Source organism: Zootoca vivipara, chromosome 14 (genome assembly GCF_963506605.1).
Source record: "Zootoca vivipara chromosome 14, rZooViv1.1, whole genome shotgun sequence".
NCBI classification, from domain to species: domain Eukaryota; kingdom Metazoa; phylum Chordata; class Lepidosauria; order Squamata; family Lacertidae; genus Zootoca; species Zootoca vivipara.
The window spans coordinates 41,875,533-41,902,507 of NC_083289.1; the positions used below are offsets into that span (position 1 = coordinate 41,875,533).

A 26,975-nucleotide genomic window follows, 5' to 3' on the forward strand; every position below is an offset into this window, starting at 1 on the left:
TGTGAGAATTGACCAAAGATCTCACCCTTGCTTTACCGTTAAGTGGGGGCGAGCATCTTTTGAAGTATTAATTTCAAATGGGACTTGGGCACCCCTAATTCTTCTGGATTGCACCCAACCTTTGCAAGAAACCTGTCATTCGGCCAAAACCTCATTGCAATTATTGTTGTAACTGTTCCAATGAAAAGTAGAAACGTGGACCACTGGAGTGCGTTTCAGTGGAAGCAAAACGAGCAACGTTGCATTTTCAGGATTACCAATTGGGACGACGGGACGGAATGATGTCATGACGGAATGGTGATGGAATAAAATTATTGGAACTTAGAAGTGGTTTGCGAGCTTCTTTCAGTAAGGAAAGACCCTATGTGGCTTATACTAATAGAATGTATAATTGCATAGTCTACAGCAGAAGTGAACTCATCCCAATCCTTATACAGTGGTACCTCGGAAGTCAAACGGAATCCATTCCGGAAGTCCGTTCGACTTCCAAAACGTTCGGAAACCAAAGCACAGCTTCCGCAGGAGCTTCCTGCAGCCAATCAGAAGCTGCGGAAGCCACGTCAGACATTTGGGTTCCGAAGAACGTTCATAAACCGGAACACTCACTTCCGGGTTTGTGGCGTTCAGGAGCCAAAACGTTCGACCTGCAAGGCATTTGGGATCCAAGGTACGACTGTACAGCCAAAGCGACGGTGTCAACCCACAAGAATATTGACAGGCTTAGGGGGGAAACCAGTTCTGCAGAACTACAACAGATCTTTAGAGGAGGGAACCCAAATCAGGAATATGAAGACTGAGCATGCTCAGAGGCCATGGGATGGTGCTGACTGTGGCAGGGGTGGGGCAGGAAAACAGGGGAGGAGAATGAGAAGTGGAACGGGGGGGGGGTTTCCTTCAAGAAAGCATGGCTGGCGGTGGCTGGAACAGGAGGACTCCACAACACGACATGTTGTGACGGGTCTTACTTCAGTTGCAACGTCATGTGCCCATTCGTGAATTGGAGGTATCCTGCGGCACCAAGCAAGACGTATGCTCATTCACACGAACAAAGGCAACTAGAGGTTCAGGAAGGGCAAAATCGAGAACAGTTAGCTCAGTTGCATGTACACAATGTTTAGATATCAGTGTAGGTTCCTATTCTTCCGACACACACACACCCAGAAGGGGGGTTACTGCCATTGCACAAATGCACAGAAGTAGAAACAGGTTCAGTATGATCCACTGGGCTTCCTTTGCAGGGGTGGGTAGGTAATTTGCAGCTTAATTTGCACCAGGAGTATTTAGAGTCTTCTGTGAATTGGGTCCAGGGGGTTTTCTGCGCTGCCTTACACCACTGTACCTTCCCACTGACCTCAGCCTTCTTCAAACGGCTATGTCACACAGCTCTTGGCTCCTTCCCAGCATCTTCCACCTTTCCTCACCTTTCCCAAGAGATGAATGGGCATGCCCATTCGAAGGTGGAATCCTTGCCCTTCGCTGCCCCCAGTGCCTGTTCTCTGCTCACCTCTCCAGCCTTCTCTGTTGATCTAAAGCAGCCTTGCTCAACATGATGCCAGCTGTATGTAATAGTAGGAGTTCATTGAGTCCTGGCCAGCATGGTCAATAGTTGGGGGGGGGGTCAATGGGGATTGTAGCCATTGTTACCTACCATGAGGCAGGAAATAGGATGGCCATGTGGCTCCAGTGAGACAGGCTCGTGTGCAATTGTGCCTGGGAGTGCAGCTGTACGAATCAATTCAAAACTATTGGCATGTTTTGTCCCATACCCATTTTTATTATTATTTTAAAAAATCCCCCACAGCTCCTAGTTGGGGAATAAATCTTTATTTGGCTAACATCCTTTGCAGGGTAAAAGAGCTGGCCAGCCACAGAGGCAACATCTGCTACCATCTGTCCGCTGGCTGGAATGCGGGGGACATTTTGCGCTCCATCAGGCTGGTCTCACCGTAATACGGAGGATCATGGTCTGCCGAGGGTTTGTGAACAACACAATTGTCCGGCACTGGTATTAGGCACAGGATTCATCAGGCTAGCGATCCTAGCTTCACAAAGCATGCACCCAGGCTTAAAGAAAACCTCTGAAGCAGAGGGGAGGCACAGAGGAAGATTTGCAGTGGCCAAGGATTTTGTCAAAGAGGAAATTTCAAAGCGTGTTGGGAAGGTTTCTGGTTGGGCGAGGATCCTGAGAAATCTGCAGGATCCTGAGAAATTTGCAGAATTGATGCATTCATTTCGAACACTTCTGCAGGACTCTTTAGAGACAGGCACCTCTCAAAGCGGCTTACGGCGATATGAAAAAGAAAATGTCAACAAAGCCCCCATGCAATAGAAATAAGGAACAGGGAGGCAAATACTCCTGGAGTAGGCGGGGCTGGCTGTGAGTTGGTGGGGCCCTAATGGACCATTGTAGATGGCGAAAGGGCCTGAAGAAGGACTTCTGCTGAGGATCTCAATGGGACCTAGTACATTTGCCTCATGCAAATTCAAACAATAATACCTAGGCATGTTTATATGGAAGGAAGCAGTCCTTGAGGTTAGGTGCATGCAAGGCATTCAATTATGTTTGCATTTTAATGAGAAACTACATATCTGTGCATTTTGAACCAATACGGGCATCAAATCACAGTTATCCTTCAAAATTTGCACTTCTCTGAAGAACTTGGGACGGCTGACAGAAAAACACAGTTCTCCAATGTATACAAAATGTAATAAACTGCATTTATTAGGGAAAGTGTACATTAAGATGCATAAAGGTAAAGGTAAAGGGACCCCTGAGCATTAGGTCCAGTCGTGACCGACTCTGGGGTCGCGCGCTCATCTCGCGTTATTGGCCGAGGGAGCTGGCGTACAGCTTCCGGGTCATGTGGCCAGCATGACAAAGCCGCTTCTGGCAAACCAGAGCAGCACATGGAAACGCCGTTTACCTTCCTGCTGTAGCGGTCCCTATTTATCTACTTGCACTTTGACGTGCTTTCGAACTGCTAGATGGACAGGAGCAGGGACCGAGCAACAGGAGCTCACCCCGTTGTGGGGATTCGAACCGCCGACCTTCTGATCGGCAAGCCCTAGGCCCTGTGGTTTAACCCACAGCGCCATACATTAATGTAAAAAATATATCTTTAAAAAACAGATTAGATACAGGGAAATCACTTGCAAAAATCTGCACGTTCATCAAATTGGCATTAACAACGTGTCCATTAGGAGAAATAGACACGTTGTTAATAAAATGAAATAGGAGAAATTCACACTAAAATGCTAGTGAATTTTTATGAGATTTTTTTATATTAAAAAAAAGAACCCGCAGATTGCTGTGGAAACACGGGCCGTCTCTGCGAGCAGAAGTGCAACAGGAATTGGGCAAAATCTGGAAATCCAGGGCAATCAGCAAGCACATACATCTGAGGCAGAATCTGGGTTTTCTCTTCACAAAATCTGATACAGAACACATGTGGGGTGATGTTGCCCTTCCACTGGGACTGCTGCCCACACTCCTGTTTTGCACAGATGGCCTGAGAGATTTTAGTGCCTGAGACGGCCTCCTGCAAGTGGTGCCCCTCGTTCCCCCAGTAGCAATATTATTAATTAAAATAAAATAAAAATCAGTCATTGAGAATCTGCTGCCCTTTAATTTAGGTTGCCAACAGACCATAAACACATTCACCTGGGACATTGTTTTGGCTTTTGGGCTTGTTGCCAGAAAAGCAATGGGCAAAGGCAACCCCCTGCCCACCTGCCCCAAATGCGTTTTTAAATTGGAAATACTGGCCTATTTCTGTTGTTTTTGTTGTTATTAACATTTCAATCATCAGGGATAGGAAATAAGCCATCCAAATATGTATCTGGACCCCATCTTCCATCATCCCTGACCATTGGCCATGCTGGCTGGGGCTGATGGGAGTTGGAATCCAACAACATCTGGAGGGAGGGGCAGAGGGTCCCAGTGTAGATAGTGATTCCTAGGTTGTCTCCCAGCAAAATGCCTGTTTTGAGGGCTTATGATCCATTCGTGTGCCTATGACCGTTTCAGGCTAAGGCTATGATAAATATTGCTAGGCTCTACCCCAAACGATGACCACCACTGCCAAAAACAAAAAGCTAGACTCTGCCCTGACCCATCAGATCTAGTTAGGCTCCAGCCCCCCCAGGATTGCGCCCAAATAGCTAGGCACTGCTCCATTTTTCCTTCACCAAGACTAGAATTTTGTTTATGTCAAGAGCAGGCAACTGTCCTTTTAACAGTATCCCAAAGCTCTGCCACAGGAAGAATTATAGAATTATAGAGTTGGATGGGACCACGTGGGTCATCTAGTCCAACCTTCCCTGCAATGCAGGAATCTTTTGTGGGGTTCGAACCTGCAACCCTGAGATTAGCGGCAGCTAGACTGGTGACTGGGAGCGGCCGCCGAGACCACATAACACCGGTCTTGAAAGATCTACATTGGCTCCCAGTACGTTTCCGAGCAAATTCAAAGTGTTGGTGCTGACCTTTAAAGCCCTAAATGGCCTCGGTCCAGTATACCTGAAGGAGCGTCTCCACCTCCATCGTTCTGCCCGGACACTGAGGTCCAGCACCGAGGGCCTTCTGGCGGTTCCCTCGTTGCGAGAAGCCAAGTTGCAGGGAACTAGGCAGAGGGCCTTCTCGGTGGTGGCGCCTGCCCTGTGGAACGCCCTCCCAACAGATGTCAAAGAGGAAAACAACTACCAGACTTTTAGAAGACATCTGAAGGCAGCCCTGTTCAGGGAGGCTTTTAATGTTTAATAGATTATTGTGTTTTATTTTTCTGTTGGAAGCCACCCAGAGTGGCTGGGGAAACCCAGCCAGATGGACGGAGTATAAATAAATAAATAAATAAATAAATAAATAAATAAATAAATAAATATGATTATGATTATTATTATTAGAGTCTCATGCTCTGCCAACTGAGCTATCCCAGATTGAACGATAGGCCCAGGCATCTTGTTATGGGAAATTTAGACTAGGAATGTGAAGGTCCTTTGTAGACACATCCTAAAACAGGCATCCCCAAACTGTGGCCCTCCAGATGTTTTGGCCTACAACTCCCATGATCCCTAGCTAACAGGACCAGTGGTCGGGGAAGATGGGAATTGTAGTCCAAAACATCTGGAGGGCCGAAGTTTGGGGGATGCCTGTCCTAAAACATAACAGATAAGCTACTTGGCAGTGGTGGGCTATGTTCTGCACACCCATATCTATGTTTCGAAATGAAATTGGGAGGAGCCTCTCTCAAATTGCACTTGAGTGGAAAACCCCCACAGATTCTAGGCTCTTCAATATATGCAATGGGAACCTGCAGTACTCTCTGTCTCTTTCGCTCTCTCTTCTCTCTTTACAAAAGCTTGCATTGAGACTGGGGAAGGCTCAAAAAGTCAGCTTAGCAGAGAGGAAGGCAGTCGTGCCAGGCTCAAACGCATCCAAACATGCCATTTTGGTGCGTCCGCCAGCAACGCTGAATGACTTGGCAGGCTTGCAGCTGCTAACATAATCTGGAGTGGCGACACCATTGCGCTCTTGCCACATTAATTCCAGTTTCCATTTGGCTTGCTCTCTGGGCTGAAATTTATGAAGGCCTCTGCAAGGTTTTCAGCAGTGTGCTTCATAATGTGTTCTGGAGAACCCTGCGGACTCCTCCAATTTTTATCTAGGGCTACAGTTCTATGATTCCATTATTCTTTCCTGAGAAGATCAGGTGTGGCAAACAAACTTTCTTGGAAAACAAGCTCACGCATCACTATTCCAGTTTGCCTTGCAATGCGCAGCCACAGGGATGAGTTTGCTGTCTTGCTGGGAACATGTTCAGTGAAATGAAATTGAGGCCTAGATCCTTCAGTAGAGATGTTGCAAAAGTGGCGTGCCGCAGTACAGCAATTTTAATCAAAATCTGAGATGTAGTATTTCTTTATTTTCTAATTGGGGTGATCTGTCTTGGCGCCACCCCATTGAAGAAGGTAACAGTGGTTACCCAGACCTCGTTGCTGGTTGCAAAGGGGCCCCCCATAAGAGTTTCAGGGCCCCCAAAATGTCTACCACTGCCCATGATAGCTCAGAACTCTGTGTGAGCACAGGAGAGGGAGGGGGACACTTTCTGAGACATCCTTCATCTATAGCATCTTCTGACCAGAACCCCAGAAGACCCACAAAACCACAACGTTGACTTGAAAGCCTACAATCCTGGTAACAGAGCACATACAACTAGACATATATATTTCCCACAGTGATTAAAAAGAGAGAGAGAGAGAGAAAGGAATCTGACATGGGTTTGCTCACAATAGCTGCTTCACATTCTTTCGTAAGTGTGGAATTTACATGGGCCGCAGAATGGCTTCATTACGTTACCATGTGTTTAAGATAATCTGTTGATTAGCCGCATTTCCAGCGGAGTTCCTTTCTCTTACACACCCCCCTTTCCTTTAAGTCACAGTTGCAGAGCAAAGGCAAGAAAGCACATACCTCAAAACCATGCGAAACTATGGCCTCGGGCAAATCGACCTCGGCACAGTCCCCAGTGGGCTAAAGCGTTTTGTTCCAACACGGAGAAATGCAGCTATGCTGAGAAGCAAATAAGACGCGGTGTTTGGAGGTCTGCCTTCATGGCCCAGCTGTGCTTGGGGCTCAGGAATTGGCTCAGGCTGAACAATATGGATTATTTCATTAAGTCTTTCCGATATTATGCATGTCTGCCTTCTAATTCTGCTCTTGGATCAGGAATGTGAAGCTCGACGGTTACTGAAGCCCTTCTGAGACAGTGCTCTCCTCCACCACTATGGAGTCAATTTTTAAGCACTAGCTCAAAAATATTGTTTGTTTTCAGGGTTCAGAGCCAGCTGCAGCCCATCCAGCAGACTACAATACTTGGCCGGCATCAAGCAGTGGTCAAACAGGGGTATACTGTTGTCGTCGTCACTATTGTTAAATAGATTTATAGACTGCTTCAAGGCATAAACCCATCAAAGGGGAGTACACAGTAAAATCAGAATGAAGCACTGAAACACAAGCTCTGAGGACAAGAAAATCTGTTCCCCAGAATCTAAAACAAGAAAACAATCCATACGAACTCTAAAAGCAACAACATAACATCATGAACATGAACATGAAATTTATTACGGTCATAGACCAGCTTTTGAAACACAAATGGAATGACAATCCCAAAAGCAAAACAAATATTTAAAACAATATACAGTGGTACCTCGGTTTACGAACACAATTGGTTCTGGAAGTCTGTTCATAAACTGAAGCGTTCATAAACTGAAGGGAACTTTCCCATTGAAAGTAATGGAAAGTGGATTAATCCGTTCCAGACGGTCCGCAGAGTAACCGTTCATAAACTGAAGCGAACTTTCCCATTGAAAGTAATGGAAAGTGGATTAATCCGTTCCAGATGGGTCCGCGGCGTTCATAAACCGAAAATTCGTAAACCGAGGTGTTCATAAACCGAGGTTCCACTGTACAACAATGGATTTTAAGTTTAAAAATGTGGTAGGCATATAAACACATAAAAACTTTAAGATAGACTACCATAGAGAAATGACCCAAAGTCGCCTGTGGATCCAAGTTTGGGAATTTTCTTGACAAACTAGAAAACATCAAATATCAGATTGATCTTCCATAAATGACCAGGTTACTCCTCAGAAAAAGTCTTGCTAAGCAGAAACGCCTTTAGTAGGTGCCTAAACATCATCATAGGATGGCGCTGTGGGTTAAACCGCAGAGCTTAGGGCTTGCGATCAGAAGGTCGACGGTTCGAATCCCTGCGATGGGTGAGCTCCCGTTGCTCGGTCCCAGCTCCTGCCAACCTAGCAGTTCGAAAGCACGTCAAAGTGCAAGTAGATAAATAGGTACCGCTACAGCGGGAAGGTAAACGGCGTTTCCATGTGCTGCTCTGGTTTGCCAGAAGCGGCTTTGTCATGCTGGCCACATGACCTGGAAGCTGTACGCCGGCTCCCTCGGCCAATAACGCGAGACCACAACCCCAGAGTCGGTCACGACTGGACCTAATGGTCAGGGGTCCCTTTACCTTTTTAAACATCATCACACGAGTGGAACAGGCTCCCTAGGGAGGTTGTGGATTCTCCTTCACTGGAAGTTTTTAAACAGAGGTGGGATGGTCACCTGTCATGAATGCTTTAGCTGTCGTTCCTGCATTGTAGGCTTTGTAGCCTCGATGACCCTCAGAATCCTGGGATTCATGTGTAAGCTGCCTTGTGTTCCACGTTAGAAGAGAGATCATGTAAAGAATTTAAAAAAGAAATAAACAGCCTCTGTGCAACTCCACCTGGCCATTTCCGGGTACAGAGATCACTTTGAGATGAGTCAATCGTGTAGCCATCAGGGCATTATACTCTGCCAGTTGCTGGAGAAATGCACAAATGTTGTTTGTGAGGTTTCCCATTGGAATCTTCTTGGCTGCTGATGACTCTGGACTCAACGGAAGATTCCTTCTTATGCCCTTAGAGTTTTATATAAGTTGGCGCTCTGCAGAGATACCCAAGACAGACCAATGGATGGGCAGGAAGCAGCAATCGCGTGGCCCCTGTTCTCAGGTGTGAACAGACCTTTACTTGACGAGTCCCACAAACGGGCTTGAAAAGACAAGCTTTATTATTTCATAGAATCATAGAATCATAGAATCATAGAGTTGGAAGAGACCACAAGGGCCATCCAGTCCAACCCCCTGCCAAGCAGGAAACACCATCAAAGCATTCCTGACAGATGGCTGTCAAGCCTCTGCTTAAAGACCTCCAAAGAAGGAGACTCCACCACACTCCTTGGCAGCAAATTCCACTGCCGAACAGCTCTTACTGTCAGGAAGTTCTTCCTAACGTTTAGGTGGAATTTTCTTTCTTGTAGTTTGAATCCGTTGCTCCGTGTCCGCTTCTCTGGAGCAGCAGAAAACAACCTTTCTCCCTCCTCTATATGACATCCTTTTATATATTTGAACATGGTTATCATATCACCCCTTAACCTTCTCTTCTCCAGGCTAAACATACCCAGCTCCCTAAGCCGTTCCTCATAAGGCATCGTTTCCAGGCCTTTGACCATTTTGGTTGCCCTCTTCTGGACACGTTCCAGCTTATCAGTATCCTTCTTGAACTGTGGTGCCCAGAACTGGACACAGTACTCCAGGTGAGGTCTGACCAGAGCAGAATACAGTGGTACTATTACTTCCCTTGATCTAGATGCTATACTCCTATTGATGCAGCCCAGAATTGCATTGGCTTTTTTAGCTGCTGCATCACACTGCTGACTCATGTCAAGTTTGTGGTCTACCAAGACTCCTAGATCCTTTTCACATGTACTGCTCTCAAGCCAGGTGTCTCCCATCCTGTATTTGTGCCTTTCATTTTTTTTGCCCAAGTGTAGTACTTTACATTTCTCCTTGTTAAAATTCATCTTGTTTGCTTTGGCCCAGTTGTCTAATCTGTTAAGGTCATTTTGAAGTGTGATCCTGTCCTCTGGGGTGTTAGCCACCCCTCCCAATTTGGTGTCATCTGCAAACTTGCTCAGGATGCCCTCAAGCCCATCATCCAAGTCATTGATAAAGATGTTGAACAAGACTGGGCCCAAGACAGAACCCTGTGGCACCCCACTAGTCACTACTCTCCAGGATGAGGAGGAGCCATTGATGAGCACCCTTTGGGTTCGGTCAGTAAGCCAGTTACAAATCCACTGAATGGTAGCATTGTCTAGCCCACATTTTACCAGCTTCTTTACAAGAATATCATGGGGCACCTTGTCAAAGGCCTTGCTGAAATCAAGATAGGCTACATCCACAGCGTTCCCTTCCCCTTGCTTTGTTTTTTTTTAAAAAAAAACAAAGCAAAATCTCTGATGTTTTCATCTGTTCGCAAGGAGCATAAGAACTGTCTGGCCAATTTGTTGAGGTGGCTGGAGTGTGTGTGGAGCGAATTGTAGCGGAACCTGGCGAAGGATGAAAGTTGGCCTGCCCAAAGAGCCACGAATATGCTCCCTTTGGTTTTGTTGTGGGGGGAGGGGAGAGGTTGGCGTGCCAAGAGGACATTCAACTGGGTTTTCTTTCTTGGTCAAGGCTCAAAGGACGGCACTGGGAGGGCGGCAGCTGTAGCTCATGGCGCTGAGCCAATGTCTTTGGCGAGAAAAAGTCAGTTTGGGAATGGGGTGAAGGGAGAAACGCTTTGTGCTATGAACCAGGCACAAGGGGTGCACCTGCCAGGCCTCTAGAATGTGAAATAACTATATATGTCATGGGTGGGGGTTCCCTTCTGAGCAACCTTTGGGGGGCCACATGCCACACTTGCATACCTCTCTATCCAGGCAAGCAGATGTCATGGACCTATTGCAGGGGTCGGCAAACTTTTTCAGCAGGGGGCCGGTCCACTGTCCCTCAGACCTTGTGGGGGGCTGGACTATATTTTGGCAGGGGGAAATGAATGGATTCCTATGCCCCACAAATAACCCAGAGATGCATTTTAAATAAAAGGACACATTCTACTCATGTAAAAACACCAGGCAGGCCCCACAAATAACCCAGAGATGCATTTTAAATAAAAGGACACATTCTACTCAGGTAAAAACACCAGGCAGGCCCCACAAATAACCCAGAGATGCATTTTAAATAAAAGGACACATTCTACTCATGTAAAAACATGCTGATTCCCGGACTGTCCGCAGGCAGGATTTAGAAGGCGATTGGGCCGGATCCGGCCCCCGGGCCTCAGTTTGCCTACCCATGACCTATTGGATGCAGAGGAGTGGTGGGGGACACTAGCTGGGGAACCCCATGGGAACCCCCAAGGGAAGAAGGCTCAGAGATGGGGAGTGGTGGTTGGATGACGGTGAGTGGTCAGAGGGAGAAGAGGGAGCAGACTGGGAGGAGGAGGTGTTGGAAGCTGAAGAGGCAACAGGGTTTAGTGAGCAGGAAGAGGCTGTGGCAGAGAACAGTCCAGAATCATGTTTGGTTTCTGATAATTGGTTCTCATGGGAAACTTACAGATTCTTGCTTCACACAATTAACTCAAGGCAGTGTCAATTTACTCTTGGCAGAAAGCCAAGGTCTGCCTGGCCTGGCAACAGCTCTCTGATTGGTTAATGACCAGCACTGAACTCTGTTATCTAGGAATGCTAGCACAGTTGTTTCTAGTTGGGTGTTAGGAGTAAGAGTGCTGCGTATGGTTGGAGAGAGAGAGAGAGAGAGAGAGAGAGAGAGAGAGAGAGAGAGGATTTATTTTGCTTTGCTTGCAGAAACTCTGCTGGTTTTATTTTATTTTAATAAATCCTGTAAATAGTTATTCTGCGTCTAGCCGACTAGTCATTTCCACTTCAACTGGCTTCTGCGCTGTGCAGGAAAACTCTGCTACGTTTGGGCTAAAGCCACTAGAGCTATGCCTGACACTTCAAAATTCTAAGAAATCAGAGGCTGGAGAGGAGGGAGGCCAAGAGGCAGAGCTGAAGAATCCAGGGAGTCTCCCCCTCCTGCTGTAACCAGCTCCCCTCCTTCCTGGTCTCCCAGAACATGCAGAGAAATAAAAAGAGGAGAGCAGAGATTGGTGGTGTGCAGACACAGTCTACAACTGCTCGGGAAAAGCCCTGCTGAGGAGGGGACTTAGGCAGCTGTGGGAAGGTGGGCACCTTCAGACCTTGAAACTGGCTCATTGGGGCATGACCTACTGGGAAGAGTTGCTGGGATTACTGGCCTGTACTGTTTTGGTTCAAAGTGTTGGTGCTGACCTTTAAAGCCCTAAACGGCCTCAGCTCAGTATACTGGAAGGAGCATCTCCACCCCCATCGTTCAGCCCTGAGGTCCTTCTGGCAGTTCCCTCCCTGTGAGAAGTGAAGCTACAGAGAACGAGGCAGAGGGCCTTCTTGGTAGTGGCACCCGCTCTGTGGAACACCCTCCCATCAGATGTCAAGGAAATAAACAAATATCTAACTTTTAGAAGGCATCTGAAAGCAGCCCTGATTAGGGAAGTTTTTAATGTTTGATGTTTTATTCTGTTTTAATCTGTTGGGAGCTGCCCAGAGTGGCTGGGGAAACCCAGATGGATGGATGGGGTATATAAAATAAAATAAAATATTATTATTAGTTTGCTTTGAATAAAGAGTGAACTTCACTGACATTGGTGTTTGTTATTGCTGACGTATGCTTGACTCCAGCTCCTGACACAAGAGACATGACCAGAGTTCAAGGACACAGTCCGGCCAGGCAAAACCCTCCAACCTGGTAGGTCAAATATTTGTTGGAAAATAAATGTCTTTGGCAAAGGAACATATGAGGCAGGGAGTCCCACAACCTAGATGTAACCACCCAAGAACCTCTCTTGCATATCAACCAGCAGTTTCTTGATCACCTTTGGCAGGCCCGGCTCTAGGGGTAGGCTGGGTGGCGCGGGGCGCCAGGGCGCCGGGCCGGCAGGGGGGCGCCGTGTGGCAGCCGTGCCACGCACGGCGCCCACCCACCAGGGGAGGCACCAGAGCGATCTCCGCACAAGGGCACCAGGGCGCCCGACATGCTTGAGACGGCCCTGACCTTTGGGCCACAAAGAAGAGACTGCCAGCAGATCTTCAGGTGTGGGCAGACAGGTTTGGCAGGAGGTTGTCCATTGGTGGCCAGCTCATAGTGTGGGTGCCAAGCAGAGCCTGTGGTGTGCTTGGCCCAGGGAGAATCCCAGTGGCCAGAAACTTGGGTGGCAAGGTCAGGAGTATCCCAGACCCTGAGATTTCAGGGCCCAAGTCTCAGACTTAAGGGCAGCCCCAGGTGATGTCATTGGGATGGGCCTGGAGACAGAGGTTAATTGGGAGAGGGGAGTAGAGGGCGGCAGACCCTGCAAAGTGTCTATGTTATACTTTGCAATTGTAGTTCAGCAATATCAAGAGGGCCAAAGGTTCTCCACGCCTGCTGGAGACAGTTCTGAGCGAGATGGGCTATAAGGCGCCTTCCTATGTTCCCATAGCAATCTCGTTTGGGGCTTGGTTGGGAGTTGAAGCATTGCTTGGGTGAAAAGGTGAGCCCCCGTGAGAGGACAGAGTACCTGAAAGAGTGCTGCTTTCCCGATTATCACCCATCTCGGAGGCCACAATTTGCAGGTGGTGCCTTGTTGGTGGCGATGCAATTGGGGGCTGCCCAGTTCATTCTGACCCATGACAGGGCTTTTTCAGTGGTAGCTCCCTGTTTGTGGAATGCCCTCCCAAGTGGGGTGCATCAGTCTCCATCATTATTAACTCTCAGGAGGAATTTGAAAACATTCCTTTGGGCTGCGGAAGTTTACCGTTGGAATTTTCTGGAACTAGTTTCAGTTGTTCTTTTGAAAAAGTGGGATGTGGCCATCCTCCAAAGTTAGCAGAGCAGCTTAGTTTTGTTCCACCAGGTCAAACACACACACACACACACACACACACACACACACACACACACACACACACACACTTTCCCTTTTTCAACTTGCCCATTCAACACCTTGCACAGGTAAATGACGCCATGATTCGCTAAAATGTCATTCACATCCCCTCTGCTTGCCAAACAGATTACATTTAGATTAGCCGGATAATCTGCTTCGGAAACCTCTTTGGCACTTATTTCCAAATGTAAACAAACCCTGCCGCTCTTTCGCTGCATATTAATATTTGTCATAGATTATATGGAGATTAATTGAAGTTGATATCTAAACCAACGGTTTTTTATCTCCAGGATTTAGGAACAGAAGGATTCCTGAAGGCATTTTATATCACGGAAAGCATTATCCATACAAAGAACAAATTGTTCCTTAAAGCTTCAAGTCCTGTACTCACTTATCTAGCAGTAAGTCCAATTGAACTTAAATGGAAATCACATCTGAGTAGATGTATATAGGGTTACATATTAAGTGTGCAAAAAAGCTTATGGATGCCTGCACAGTCCGCAAATTTACTGTTTTTTAACCATATGAAAAGTTTGTGTGTTTACCTATCTATTGTTAGAAATAGTTTTTAAGACTCCCCTTTATTCTTATGATACCAGGGTAGTGTAAAACAAATGCGAATAAAACTCATCATGCTAAAAATGAAATGCAATAAAACAACCATCATCAGAACATGAATTAAAGGCAGATAAGGAATGTAAGCAGAGCAGCTCAACCAAGTTAATAATAATAATAATAATAATAATAATAATAATAATAATATATTTATACCCCGCCCATCTCAGGACTATTTAATTGCTCATCTTCTAACATTGTGTATGCCATCAAATGCCAACAGTGCCCTTCAGCTCTCTATATTGGACAAACAGGCCAAACCCTACGCCAGGGGTCAGCAAACTTTTTCAGCAGGGGGCCTTGTGGGGGGCTGGACTATATTTAGGGGGGGGAGAATGAATTCCTATGCCCCACAAATAACCCAGAGATGCATTTTAAATAAAATAACATATTCTACTCATGTAAAAACACCAGACAGGCCCCACAAATCACCCAGAGATACATTTAAAATAAAAGGACACATTCTACTCATGTAAAAACATGCTGATTCCTGGACCGTCCGTGGGCTGGATATAGAAGGCGATTGGGCCGCATTCGGCCCCCAGGCCTTAGTTTGGGGACCCCTGTCCTACGCCAAAGGATAAATGGACATAAATCTGACATCAGGAATCACAAGACAGAGAAACCAGTAGGAGAACACTTCAATCTCCCAGGACATTTTATACAAGATCTCAAAGTAGCTGTCTTATTACAAAAGAATTTCAGAAATAGACTGGAAAGAGAAGTTGCTGAATTGCAACTTATTACCAAACTTAAAACCTTGGAGAGACCTGGTCTGAATAGAGACATTGGATTCTTATCTCATTATACATGATAAAGCTATTTTTTAGCCATCTCACCCCTTGCTTTTTCCTGTAAGACCATTTGCAGTCGTTAACAGTCGTCAACAGGTTTACCACACATATCAGCCAATCACCCATTCCCACCACCCTCCTGAGAATACCCAACCCCACCCTCTCACTATATATAAAGGTCTGGTGACTTCTGTTTCAGTGTATCTGAAGAAGTGTGCATGCACACGAAAGCTCATACCAATGGCAAACTTAGTTGGTCTCTAAGGTGCTACTGGAATGAATTTTTTTTTATTGTGTTTTAAAAGCAATGTCAGTCTTACACCTGCCAGGAAGACATTACCAAGGCAGGGAGCCACCACAAAGAAGACTCTCCTTGTTTTATCCGTTTCTGAGACAATGAGGAGTTTATGCTACTTATCATTGCAAATGAAAAGTTCTATATAAAAGTACGTCACAAGCTACAGTTCTGTTTGGTATGTCCCCCCCCACCCGTGATTCCCATTTCACAGACAAGAAATAACTTGCCAGAAGCAATACTAGAGTTGCCAGACTCAATAGAGGACAGGACTTCTGTGCCTTTAATTGCCCTGCTCTCTTTTGAGTCTGGAAACCTTAAAGAGAAACCAGCAGACCCTTTGTTTAATTTCCAAGCAAAGGGTCTGCTGGTTTCTCTTTAAGGTTTCCAGACTCAAAAGAGAGCAGGGCAATTAAAGGCACAGAAGTCCTGTCCTCTATTGAGTCTGGCAACTCTAAGCAAGACATCGATTTAAAAACAAAGGAGCATCAGAAGATTGGTAGTTCAAACTAAGACGGCTGCCTCATGTGATCAGGGACACTGCACCACAGTTGTTTACAAGCAGCCTTCTGAAACTCTTTGCCGTTAGACAAGTCACTATCTCTCAGTCCATAGGTGCCAACTCCCTTGGGCCCTGGGTGCCTGAGCACACACAAAGTTCCCCATGAAGGGTCCGGGCACCCACAAATTTCGATGTCAGGGCCATGCACTCTGTATGGCACCCCCAGTTGCGGGTCCAAGTTGGGACTCCTGTCTCAGCCAGTGCGGTGTAGTGGTTAAGAGCAGTAGACTCGTAATCTGGGGAACCGGGTTCGCTTCTCTGCTCCTCCACATGCAGCTGCTGGTGACCTTGGGCTAGTCACACTTCTTTGAAGTCTCTCCGCCCCACTCACCTCACAGAGTGTTTGTTGTGGGAGAGGAAGGGAAAGGAGAATGTTAGCCGCTTTGAGACTCCTTCGGGTAGTGATAAAGCGGGATATCAAAATCCAAACTATTCTTCTTCTACTCTTCTCCATTATGCTTCTGGTCTGTGAAATGGGAATGAAGGGGACAGACCTCGCAGGGTTGTAGTGAGGCCATTTGCAACTTGTCATTTCCAAAGATAAGAAGTAGCAGTAAGCATAGTTGGGTGCCCCATCTCTTCCCACAGTTTCCTGCTGGGGTTTGTGCCCAGTCACCTATTCTTTTCGAAACGAAAGCAGGACCTCAGCTTGGGAGACCAGCAGTGGAAGCCGAATTTCTAGACCAGTCCTGAGCATCTTCTCCTTGGTTGACAAAAATGTTAGGTTTTCTTAATATTAATGTCTTCAATGGTGCTCCTCAGAGAGGAGTGTGTGTTTGTAATCTTAGCCTGCATGGCAGCACACCTGTGAGCTATCGACAATTTAGCACACCTGTGGTATGATAGCAATTTGCTTAACTAGCAGGGGGAGTTTACCTGCTGCAATGAATGCAGCGATGTGATAGGATAATTGATTGTTTTGAATACTGTATTTAAGTTGACCAAATGCTTTGTATCATATCTTATTTTGATATCTTATTTGATATCTTATTTTGTACTCTCTGTTTGACTTACTAATTGACTAGTGTAGCGTTAAAGAATTCGGTTAATGACTGGGGGAGTGTGTCGCCGTGAGAAAGGGTGTTTTGCAGATGCTTGGTTATTACTTAAAATAAAGCTAAGCAAAGATATTGCGGGCAAGTTTTTGTTCCATCATCCCAGCCACTGCGCAATCTTGGTTGGCAAAGAAAAGTCCAACAAAAAAGGCAAGGAGCAACCTTACTTAGAGAAGCTCCACAGCAGTACGACAGGAATTTAGCCAGCGATGGTATGAATCTCTACCATAGAAACAGGAGCTTCTACGGCTCTACCAATAGACAAGGAGTGAGATGGCCAGCAAATGCAGGGCTCACTGGTTGGGGAGGCAGCATTGGCAGTCCACATAGACATTCCCCTTGGTTAATTTGCCTTGCGCCTCATAAACTAGTCTTCTGCCCTCTGGTTAGTGGAGAACACTATCCCATGTTCAAGTAAGATTCAACTACCAGTCTGGTTGGCTTCTGTGTGTGGAATGGAGAGGGTGCCATCTTCTCCTTTGCCTCAGGCAGCACAACATCTTGAATCAGCCATGGTTGGGTGTACCCAAATATTCTCCTCAGTGGCAGAGTCTGTAGCTTCCTTGCTTGGTTGCAGAGGGACCCGATAACAACCAGGGTGTGAGCTGGAGGGGTACGACTCATTTGAATGTTTTATTTCCACATTATTTACGTAATGTGTGTGGAAACGGTAGGTGCCAGGCCACGGCTGACAGACGGATTGCATTTCTTATGGAACGCCATCTGCATCATTTCTAGGGCGGCACGAAAAGAAGCCATTGTTAGGAGGCGTTTGGGGACAATGTTGGCTAATTGATGCCTCAGCTGATACAACTCTCAAGGCTGGGCGAGGAACTAAAAGTGTGAAGAAGGGTGGAAAATGCTTGCCCTTTTTATTTTTTATTCATTCAAAATATTTCAACACCATTTTCAATTCAGGATTTCCAGAGTCACAATGGAATGTTGCAGAACCTTTTGTGTCAAATCAGTTCCTGGGAACGGCATTTTCAATTGCAGCTGACATCTCCACAGTTGGATGAAATGTGATTATTTCAGCATTGCTTTTAACCTAGCACGGTCCCTGTCTTTACAGCCCTCAACAAGTTGCAGGACATTCTTCTGAAGCAGGGACACACACACACACACACACACCCGATTCAGAGCCCAAAGGCCGCCTGCTTCAGAAGTGTGCCCCTCAGTTCATGGTGTGCTGTAAAATGTGATGTGCCAGCGCCTTGCCAGCGCATTTCTATTTTCCTTTGTGTCATCCCGTGAGGGAAATCGACAGCCAGTATGGCTCAATGGAGGTTTCAATCCTGTACTCACTTACTTGGGAACAAGTCCCATCGAACACAAAGGAGCTTACTTCCGAGTAGGGTTGTGTAAGATTACACAGTAAACATGCTGCCTGTTGACTACAGAATTCAGGCTTCACACGGCGGTTGGTAATTTAACAAATATATTAACTGGGTTATTTACAACACCCTGTTCCAGCTCTTAATACAGGCCTGCAGCAGGTTTTCATAATTCAAGGAAACTATACTCTGAATACAGGTCTGCAGAAGGTTTCATAGTTCAAGGGAAAGGTAAAGTCCAGAAGCTAGGCATGCTTAAGGAAACAGTGAACAGTTAATTCACTGTCCCTGACTACATCATGTTAGGCAGCGTATAGTAGGATTATTTTCGGGAATAGATTTATAGATTTATAGAATTGAGGGGAAGCAGTACTGGAAGATAATCTCTGAAAAATCTGAGAGAGAGATGAGTGGAAGTCAGATAGGAGAGGAGGAGGTGTAGGGGGATAAGCTGAATCTGAAGAACATGTATTGGAAAGACATCTAAATTGTTTTGATTATTTCGATTAAGGATATGAATGAGTATCTGAATGTATGCATTTGACTGCTGATTCTTTTTAGTTGTATCTGTATTTGATTTATGTTTAAGAGCATTAAGATTTCAGTTTGACTATTATTATTTTTGGATGATATGCCTTTATTAATATTATTTAAATATGATTCCGCACGATAATATTTTTTATATGATTTATATGATGGTTCTGTTTTGTTTCCTTTTTCCTTTCTTTTTTTGAGTGTGTATGCGAAGGTGTTTATATGATTTTATTTTTGTTTGAAATTCAATAAAGTTTATTTTAAAATTAAAAAAGAAGAAGAAGGTGAACATGGAGGAAACGGGGGAGAGGGATTGGGAGCATAATACTAAACCAACTAAGATGGAATTTTCCCGACAGCGGGGCAATGAGAAAAATTCAGCAAATGATGAAAGTGTTAAAGATATTGTTCAGTGGTGGCTGGTGTGCCTCACACAGCTACAGTTCTCTTCTCTGGGAATCGTGGCTCTGTGAGGGGAACATATAACAAGGCTCTGCTTCCCAGGATTCTTTGGGGGGAAGACATGACTGTTTATAAAGTGGTACGATACTGCTTTAAATGTATAGTGCAGACGGGGCTTAAGGAAGAGGAAGCTGGAGGAAGAGTGATACCCCTGGACTGTATGTAAGGAAGAAGGCAAATCAAGGTTGATGGGGCTGTGTCCCATTTGCCCTAATGGCCCAGAATCCCCTGGTTTTGGTGTTGCTGCAACATGTCGGCACGCGCTTGCTGATACAGAGACTGCTGCTGGCTCTCCCAACAGACACCGAGTTGCTGGGATCAAACAAATACTTTTGGTATGACTTAGGCACATCGCCACGAGCCTTGTTTGATCCAAGCACTCGGCTCACGGCGGGGAACAGCAACAAGTCCATTCTAGCGAAAGCTCTGGAGGTGTCAACTGCCAATAGGACTCAGGCTACAAGGACACCTACCCGCACCTGAGAGAACATCATTTTCCATTGCTGGTGAAGGAGCATTCCTCCATTCCACTCCAACAACAAGGGAGGGAGGATATTTATGTATTTATTTCAAGCAATTGTACCCAGATCTTCATCCAGAAAGGCTCACAAGAATGGCTTAAAAGGTAAAGGTAAAGAGACCCCTGACCATTAGGTCCAGTCGTGACCGGCTCTGGGGTTGCGGCGCTCATCTAGCGTTATTGGCCGAGGGAGCCGGCATACAGCATGACAAAGCCGCTTCTGGCGAACCAGAGCAGCACATGGAAACGTCGTTTACCTTCCTGCCGGAGTGATACCTATTTATCTACTTGCACTTTGACGTGCTTTCGAACTGCTAGGTTGGCAGGAGCTGGGACCGAGCAACGGGAGCTCACCCCGTTGCAGGGATTCAAACCGCCGACCTTCTGATTGGCAAGCCCTAGGCTCTGTGGTTTAACCCATAGCGCCACCTGCGTCCATACAGTCAATTAAAACAAGGCAGCCTCTGCCTGCAGGCTTGCCATCTTAAAAATAAAATAAAAAGAATTCCCAGCACCCTTACAGTTCCCAGGATTCCTGAGAGGGCGTGAAATGTGCTTTTAAATGTATGATGTACACTGAGCCAAATAATAATACAGTAATAATAAACGGTGGGTAAAGCCATTGCCTCAATTTTTGGGGGGTGGGCAAAGGTGGCGAAATGAGAAGGAAGCTGATAAGCAACCTTTGCAACCATCCAGAGGCAGCCCGACTTCGGCCGCACCATGTGCGTTGCAATCTCCCCCCAGCTGCTTGTCTTCCATCTGGCCTGTCGCAGCTGAGCAATGAGGCTCTTTCTGACCCAGAAGTGCCGGCAACCTTCCTCCCCATTAGGGAGAACAGGCAGACATAAAGAGATAATTGGAGGATTCAGGTTGGCTGTAAAAAGGGACTGAGGGTGATAAATCTTTAGGGCCTGTGGCGTTAAATTCCTCACGCTGTCCCTGATGACTCTTTTTACAGTGATATTTTCTCTGGCTAGGCCAGGCATCCGTTGTTCAAGGCGCGCGCACACACACACACACACACACAGAGAGAGAGAGAGAGAGAGAGAATATTGTTCATCTGTTCACCTAAGATAGAGTTGGCAGCTGGGAGCCTGGAGCTGTTACCCAGTGTAGCATCTTATCCCGAAAGTACCCCCTCTCTGCTTACCAACCCCGTCAGCTCAGCCAGGGTGGTATAGTGGTTAGAGTTCTGCAAATATTTGAGCACTAGGAGAAGGGGACGACAGAGGACGAGATGGTTGGACAGTGTTCTCGAAGCTACCAACATGAGTTTGACCAAACTGCGGGAGGCAGTGCAAGACAAGAGTGCCTGGCGTGCTCTGGTCCATGGGGTCACGAAGAGTCGGACACGACTAAACAACAACAACAAAATATTTGAGCAAGTCCCCAGCATGCAACCTCTGGAACCCACTGCCACAAGATGGGATTTATAGTTTGAAAGAGGGGATTAGAACAAATTCACGGGGAATAGGTCTATACATGCTCACCACGGTCCATTTGCGCCACACATTTAAAACAGTAACATTCCACTTTAAATAGTCACAGTTTTGCTCTAAAGCATCCTGGGAACTGTAGTTTGGAAAGAGTGCTGTGAGTTGTTAGGAAACACACACCCCTCCACTGTTCCCCTCAGAAAGCTACAATTCCCAGCGTGGTTTATCCATCTTCCTAGGGAACTTTCCCACATCAATACATTTTATTTTTTAAAAATGTGTGGCAGGTGCTGCTTAAAAACTATAAAAACAAGGCACACAATGTTTGGGGGAGAGGAGGGAAAAGGCAGATCAGTTCTTGAAGCCCAGATCAAAGTGGTGAGTTGTAAGGAGGCAGTTCTACCCAGGGCAGGCTGCGTTGCTTTTCCCTTGCTTGAACTGTGGTGGGTTGCTCCTATTTTTGGGGTTGGTGGATGGGTCCAGACAGAGTCTCCTTTCCCCATGCCTGCTTCTGCAATTTGCAGCTCTTTCTAACACAGAGGGGCAGAGGGAGGAGGCGCTTCCTGAAGCTGCTCTTCTGTTGGTCAATGGATGGGCCCAGGTTGGTCTCCTTAATTTGCACGGGTGGCAGATTGCTGTTGAACCAACCAATTAGTGAGGGAGAAAATGAAGAGGTCAGGAGGGCAGGCTGCCAGTGCTTGCTAGGAAACTTTGCACAAATTACATCAACGCAAACTCCTCTCTTGTGTAGCCAGAGAAAATGTACTGGGAGGTTATTACAGCACGAAGCTGTAGTAGCACTAACCATTTTCGAGGCACAAAAGGTGGGACATGGGGGGGGGGAGTCAGCAATGATGGCCTGTGCTGGGTAAATAGGACTGGAATAAGGATTTCCTACTGACTCCTGCAATTTTGTTCGCTCTCTTATCACGGCCTTCCTAGTTGAGCTAGGAGTCAGGATTCACGCGCACTTTTATGATACGCCATTCTTTTCCACGCTCTCCCGGCAGCTCCTGACAAGAGGCTTGGTCTTGGAGCATCAGCAGAGAAGCAACAGGCAGCATCCTCTGAGAGAGAATGAATCTGCTATTCACCAGGAGAATGGGGAACGATCTGATGCAGAGGAATCACCTACCCCACAGCCGAGGCTGATGAAAAGGGAGGCAAAATCTAGAACAGCAGCTCATGCAGAGGGGCAACGGGTACCCTCCTCCACCGTGGATGGTGTTTCTGGCTCACTGGAGCCCTTAATGAATTTATTTCTCATGGCGTAGCTTGGGATCGCCTGCTCTACCAGCCTGCTATTCCTAATAATAGATCCCTTCATGGCCTTTACTCCAACGCTGCCTGGAGCTGGCGTTAAACTCCTTTTCCTCCCTTCTTTCTGGCCTTTTCAATTACTTTGTGTTTGCTTGATCTGCTACCAGAATATACCCTGCGGTTCCCCCGTTTTAGCCTCTGCTAAACCCTTCAGTCCGCGTCCTCTCTGATGACAAAAAGTATGTGGAATTGGCGAAAATGGGAAAATTCCTGTTCTCACAATACTTGGAAAGAATGAAAAACATTTTCTGCTTCTCCTCCTCCTCCTCTTTTTTTCCAGAAAGTGAAAAGAAATAACAGAATAGCACATCCAGTACTTTACGAATGTAAAGGGACAGGATGAGGAATGGTCGCAGTCTCTCTTTGATCTGACTGCGGCTTTTTGAAGCATGTCCACAACTCGTCCCCACGGTCCAGTGAGAGAAAACACATACATCTGAGGGAAAACTGAGAACCGAGTACACTTCATCCATTTGAAGCACAGTTAATGCATGTGTTGCCCCCCCCAAAAAAAGAATCATGGGAACTGTAGTTTGTTAAGGGTATTTTGAATTGTAGCTCGGGGGGGGGGTAAACTACAGTTCCTAGGACTCTTGCCCGAAAGCCATGTGCTTAGAACGGCTGGTGTTTTGGACAGCTGCTCCCAGTCAAAACAGACAACACAGGGCTAGAGGTGAGTGAAAGGCAGTTTCTTCTATTCCCAGCTGAAAAGCTGAATTATGCATAGACAAAATATTCCCCGTGGAAACTGGCCGCTGTACAGCAGAGCAAATTCTCTCACCTTGGGGTGAGAGACTGCAGGCCTTGCTGAACATCTTCATCCACAGCATCAAACTGGGAAGGCCACCTGCTGTTCCATGTAGACATTTCGCCCGCTCCTGTTTCTTCTCTTCCCTTCCTTTTCGCCGCCAAAGGAAGTGTAGTGGCAGCAGAGTTCTCTCCCTCCCTCCCTCCCTCCCCCCCCTCTCTATCTCTGTGTGTGTCATCAACAAGTGTGCACTCCAAAAAGGGACCAAAAGAGTCTGAAGCAGAGACCAGCGGAAGATCCTGCGCTGCCGAATCCAGGGCACCCCAAACGCCGGAATTGATGCCATTATAAAGAAGAAGAATAGTAGTTTGGATTTGATATCCCACTTTATCACTACCTGAAGGAGTCTCAAAGGGGCTAACATTCTCCTTTCCCTTCCTCCCCCACAACAAACACTCTGTGAGGTGAGTGGGGCTGAGAGACTTCAAAGAAGTGTGACTAGCCCAAGGTCACCAGCAGCTGCATGTGGAGGAGCGGAGACGTGAACCCGGTTCCCCAGATTACGAGACTACCGCTCTTAACCACTACACCACACTGGCTCCCTTAGCAATAAATAAATTTCTATGCATAATCTACATTGGTTAATCACCCATCAAAAGAAAATGGGGAATCCTGTTGTGTTGTGGAATCATCTTGTGAAATAAAGGGGTTCCTCACTGGCAAGAGCAGTGCACTCTGTACATGTCCTTTATTTCTGAGGCTCGGAGTTCCTAATTACATTTTTTGCACTGTACTACTTTTGTACCCCTAAGGACTTCACCCCCTCCCCCCTCCCAAGGAGTCCCATCCCAGGGAACTCTGCATCAACCACTTTGAGAGACCCTGGTGTAACGATTCCCCCAACTTCCTAGTTGGCTATTTCAACCATGATCATTCCATCTATTTATTGAATAAATTTATAACCTGCCTTCGGGGGGCAGAGCGGAGACCCTCACAACCTGCAAGCGAAAAGATATGGAGTAAAACAACATATAATAATGGTATATAAACACATAGTTTTAAAGCCTGGGTAAAAAAATAACCAATAACATTATAGAATCATAGAATTGTGGAGTTGGAAGGGGCTCCAGGGGCCGTTTAGTCCAGCCCCCTGCAATGCAGGAATCTCAGCTAAAACAGAAAGACCACACAGTACAGCAGGATCAAAATTAAACCAGCACCACAAATTTCTGCAGCCCAGTAAAGAACATTTTGTACCAGCAACACAGAGTAATGCATATTTTTAAAGTCCACTTGCAAACTTGTAGGGATGGAGCCCAACTGATCTCAAATATAACCAAATTCTGCATTATCATCGCCACTGTTGATAATATTATTGTATTGTAGTCAATGTTATCCCTACTCAAAGTAAACGTATTGAAATTAATGGCCATGGGCATGTTAGGTCCAGTAATTTCAATGGGTCTACTCTGAGTATAATGGGAGTTAGAGACAACCATAATGAACCTCACTTGGTTGAGCTTGGGCCAGTCATTGCCTCTCACTGCCTAGTCTACCTCACAAGGTTGTTGAGAGGATAAAAAGAGGGAGAGAAGAACCAGCTAGAGCTCCTTGGAGTGTATATTGTTATGGGTTTGTGGGTGCCAGACCCCTATAATCATTTTAAGTGTTAAAAGCTAAATAAGCTGGGCTAGCTTCCCGGGTGATGGGCCATTAAGATAACAAAGGAAAGGGGGTTCTGTGCCAGATAAAAAAGGGTGGGGCCCCTCTTAGATACTTGGAAGGACAGAGCCAGATTTTGAGAGCAGGAGTTTGCTGTGATGTGACATGGAGAAAATGATTTATGCTTTAATCCAAGGCTATGTCTATGGGAGAAACCAGCCTTTTCTGGGATGTTAATGCTGGGAGCCCCTCCATCGTAGGCTCAGGTGGTATATACAGTGGTACCTCGGTTTAAGAACAGTCCGGTATAAGAACGATTTGGTTTACAAACTCTGCAAATAGTGTCTTGGTTTGAGAACTTTACCTTGGTTTAAGAACGGAATCCAAATGGTCGAAGGGCACCGGCGGCTGGAGGCCTCATTAGGGAAAGCGCACCTCGGTTTAAGAATGGTTTTGGTTTAAGAATGGACTTCCGGAATGGATTAAGTTCGTAAACCGAGGTACCACTTACAGGTAGGTAGCTGTGTTGGTCTGAGTCGAAGCAAAATAAAAAAATTCCTTCAGTAGCACCTTAAAGACCAACTAAGTTTATATTTTGGTATGAGCTTTCGTGTGCATGCACACTTCTTCAGATACACATACAGAGGTACCACTGTATGTGAAAATAAACCATATATCCTAAAGACACCACATTCTCCACTGTGCCTCGTTCCCCAAAGGAAAAACTTGGAACTCCTAGAATCTCGGGTGGGGTGCAACAATATAAATGCAACAAATAAATAACCCTATCACTGCCATTATTTTGCATTGGCATCTCAAGGTACAAAACTCTCTGCAGACCCTAATTTTGAAGTAAATGTGATTTACAGCCAGTTCTTTCCCCCCTTTTTCTTTTGCGTTGCAAAAGCGAAAAGCATTCTAAAACATGACGCCACAAAGCGAAATGTTATCTGGGTGACACTTCAACAGAACTGCCTGTGCTTTGTGACTGCCGCCCCCATCCATTCTGTACCATGGAAACCCAAAATCTACACTCTGAATTAAGGTATACAAATACGAACCCTTGCCAACTTTGCATAATTCTGCTAGCTACAGGGAGGGAACAAGGTGCATGAAAAACTTTGCATTCTGGGAATTAGGAATTCTTTACTGAGCATCTCTCAGGCTCCTCGGATTTCATCAGACGTTTGAGGTTCTCTCTGCAGTCATGAGGGCTAGAAACCTCTTCCCCCCCAATACTTCTTTAAATTGAAAACTGGGATTAAAAAAGCAAAGTTGGTTTCAGCTGCATCCATTCTTTCTTTTTCATGTTATTTTAATACAAACCACCACTCCCCCCCGCCACAACTGCCACCTTCTTGTTCTGCTTCCAGCGAACTTCATTTATAGATAAGCCCCGGCCAATGAACTAACGTGGCGGAAGAATAATTGTTCCATGAGATTCCTATTATGAAAATGGTCAAGGTCTTGTTTGAAGGAGTTGTTGTTATTGCTATGACAACCCTAATCATATTTTTTGGGGTGTGTGTGTGTGTGACGGGACCATTTAACCCCAGAGAACTATAGCAGTTGGTCAGACATCTTAAACATTAATCAGTTTTTTGCGGGCTGGGTGATGTCATCTGTTTCCTTTTGGTGGGAGAGAAAGGTGATAACTGCGTGTCTGCCTGGCATTGCTCCATCTAAGTGTTCCTCTTCCGCCCGCAAGAGTTATCAAACTTAATTGATACAAATGGCAAAACTTCATATGAGAATCCAGGAAGCAGCCTTGATACTGGGTCAAATAAGTTATACTCAGAGTAAGGTAAAGGACTGTTAGGTCCAGTCGCGGACGACTCTGGGGTTGTGGCGCTCATCTTCCTTTACTGGCCAAGGGAGCCGGCGTACAGCTTCTGAGTCATATGGCCAGCATGACAAAGCCGCTTCTGGAGAACCAGAGCAGCACATGGAAACGCCGTTTACCTTCCCGGCGGAGCAGTACCTATTTATCTACTTGCACTTTGTGCTTTCGAACTGCTAGGTGGGCAGGAGCAGGGACCGAGCAACGGGAGCTCACCCCGTTGCGGGGATTCGAACTGCCGACCTTCTAATTGCCAAGCCCTAGGCTCTGTGGTTTAACGCACAGCACTACTTGTGTCCCATACTCAGAGTAGACCTGCTGAAATCAATTGGCTGAACTTAGTCATGTTCATCAGTTTCAGTGATCGGACTCAATGGAGCCTCTCCTTCTGTACCTGGAGATGCCA

The 26,975-nt window shown here is 46.1% G+C and overlaps 1 protein-coding gene across 1 annotated transcript in view; it reads left to right on the plus strand.

Annotated features, from left to right (window-relative positions):
• The window catches only part of PRKAR1B (protein kinase cAMP-dependent type I regulatory subunit beta), a 152,572-nt gene extending 128,877 nt beyond the window's left edge, over positions 1 to 23,695 (plus strand). Inside the window, exons 12-14 of the transcript XR_004693528.2 lie at positions 12,149 to 12,215; positions 13,680 to 13,790; positions 22,010 to 23,695. The gene's annotated coding sequence lies outside the window, so the exon portion shown is untranslated. The remainder of the gene's footprint in view (positions 1 to 12,148; positions 12,216 to 13,679; positions 13,791 to 22,009) is intronic.
• The last annotated feature ends 3,280 nt before the right edge of the window (positions 23,696 to 26,975 follow it).